This window comes from Salvelinus sp. IW2-2015, linkage group LG17 (genome assembly GCF_002910315.2).
Source record: "Salvelinus sp. IW2-2015 linkage group LG17, ASM291031v2, whole genome shotgun sequence".
NCBI lineage: Eukaryota > Metazoa > Chordata > Actinopteri > Salmoniformes > Salmonidae > Salvelinus > Salvelinus sp. IW2-2015.
In genome coordinates this window covers 10,969,438-10,972,083 of record NC_036857.1, presented here as the reverse complement: position 1 = coordinate 10,972,083, position 2,646 = coordinate 10,969,438, and the positions used below count along the sequence as shown (strand labels likewise).

The 2,646-nt window shown below is 43.6% G+C and overlaps 1 protein-coding gene across 1 annotated transcript in view; it reads left to right on the top strand.

Moving 5' to 3' along the window:
- LOC111976870 (cadherin-4-like) overlaps positions 1-2,646 on the top strand; it is a 614,552-nt gene that overhangs the window by 117,165 nt on the left and 494,741 nt on the right. The window lies entirely within an intron of this gene.

Below are 2,646 nucleotides of genomic sequence, written 5' to 3'. Positions count from 1 at the left end.
TGTCTTGTTTAGGGTTTGGATGTCTTGTTTAGGGGTTTGATGTCTTGTTTAGGGTTTGGATGTCTTGTTCATGGTTTGGATGTCTTGTTTAGGGGTTTGATGTCTTGTTTAGGGTTTGGATGTCTTGTTTAGGGGTTTGATGTCTTGTTTAGGGTTTGGATGTCTTGTTTAGGGGTTTGATGTCTTGTTTAGTGTTTGGATGTCTTGTTTAGGGTTTGAGTGCCTTGTTCATGGTTTGGGTGCCTTGTTCAGGGTTTGGATGTCTTGTTCAGGGTTTGGATGTCTTGTTTAGGGTTTGGATGTCTTGTTTAGGGGTTTGAGGTCTTGTTTTTCGAGATCTGACTTATAAAAAAAAAGAAAAAAGAAAAGTACTCTGCATAAAACATGTACTCGTTAAAAACAAAAATAGCTACTTGTTTTAAATAAATGTGGATTTGTTTTGTCAGTTGGAAGTTAATTTCCCAGGCAGGCAGCTCTACCTCCGTCGTCAGTCAGTGTTGGAAATGTCAGTGTTCAAACACACGCAGGGCGAAATTACTTGGCTAAAAGTCAAATTGAGTCTAAAAATTACGAAATTCAATGTGCTTGCGGCTTCCTACTGCTTGAAGTTTGTAATTTTGATTAAAGTCCTGTCAAATTGCATCCAACCATTTGAATGTATATCAAATTGATGTCATAGCGAGGTGGATAATGTTTTTATTTGACCAAGATAGAATACTCCTGGTGATATGTTCCTTCCGCTCCTCTCTCCTGTTTTCTCTCTCTCTTTATCACTGCCAAACCTAATGCAGTTGTGTGGTTAATGCAATCTTTTTTCTCCTTCTCAGTGTCATTAACAGTCAAGAGCTGTCTCTGGAAAAAGGAGTGAGGGAGGGATGGACGTGAGGTAGGGAGTGGATGGAGGGGTTGAGGTATATAGGGTGAGAGGAGGGGTGAAGTGTACATACCTGCTAATAGGGTCACTGCTCCTGGTCTTCAAAGCTGGCCCACTCACTCATTTTTGTCCTGGTTTATTAATAGGTATGTGTACCTTTTTGCTTTTAGCATTGGACAGACAGGTACAGGGGAGCTGTGTGTTGGGGGGTGTGCGTGCGTGCGTGCGTGCATGCATGTGTTTGTATGTGTGTGTGTGCGTACATGTTTGTGTGCATGCGGGTGTGTGCGTACGTGTGTATGATCATGTGAGCCTGTGGGCATGAGTGTGGACGTTAGGCTGATATTCCGCTTATACTTAATACCGGGGTATTTCGGAATACAGATGGTATGATTTTCAACACTGTGATTGTTTTAAATAATAATAGTTTGTGGGAGGTATACCTGTAAAAAAATATAACTTTAAGAAATCTAAGATGTGTCAAATAAATTATCTCCAGCTCAGCGCTCCAGCTATGCATTTGGTTTGCTAACTTGCTAACTAACTGGCAAGATGTCAAGATCAAGCTTCTTGATTACAGCAGAGACATTCAATACCCTCCTTCATCAAGATCCCTTTTGACTAAATAGTTCTGTGTTTAAAATAAATACAAATAAAATAATAATAACAGAATTGTGAAATGGCGCCACTTGTGTGCACATTTGGTAATACCGTATACCCCAGTATGGTACGTAAACGGTATGACAGTATGGAGATCGGGATACAGCCCAACCCTAGTGGACGTTCATGTGTGTTTGTGTGAATGTTTGTGGTACATTTATTTTTTATTTTTTATTGTGTCATATAACCCAGCCAACCCCCATTGCTTTGCCCTCTTTGTGTGGAGCTGGAGTGGTTGAAATCTAGCACTTGCTGATTCATTGGCAGTGATGTGATATATCTCTCCACCCTTCTCACCTCTGACCTAAGCTTTGGACCACATCACCTTTCACAAAGGGATGGATGAACAGCAGAGAGAAAAGAGAGATAGAGGGAGGAGAGCAGATAGATCAAAGCAGAGGCCTTGGATATACACTCCTACGCGCAGAGATTATGTTATATCACCTACCAATAATGCTAGTCCAAACACAGATGCACGCACGCACGCACGCACGCACGCACGCACGCACGCACGCACGCACGCACACACACACACACACACACACACACACACACTATGTGTGTCCTGAATGTGTCACAATGGGTGGGACAGCACTTCAGGAGGCTGGAGAACTGGCCTATCTACACCCATGGTTTTACAGTAACCCATGGCGATGAGGAGGGAGGGAGACGCTGATGAGCTCTGAAAGGCTGAAACATCTCCGCATGGTTCCTGCCAGGCACCACCCATCCCCTCTCCCCTGCTCCGCCTGCCCTAGGGAGACTGAGGGGAGCCTGGGTCAGCCAGGCAGAGAGGTGGGGGTCCTGGTGTGGAGGCTGGGAGTTTACCCTCATATTATTCACTGGTTTTTATTCTTGCATACTGGGTGCCTACTGCATTAGTAAGAAACCTTGGTATAAGAATAGAGTTTAGCAAGCCAATAATGAGAGTGAATCTCTCCCTTCCTCCCTCCCACACTTTCCACTGCTATATCAAAATGTCAAAGCTATTACAATGCCATTGGTCCATAATGCTTTTAACCATACTTCCTCCCTGTCATTTAAAACATGCCCATCTGTATAACCTCCTACACATGCACGCATGCGCACACACACACACACACACACACACA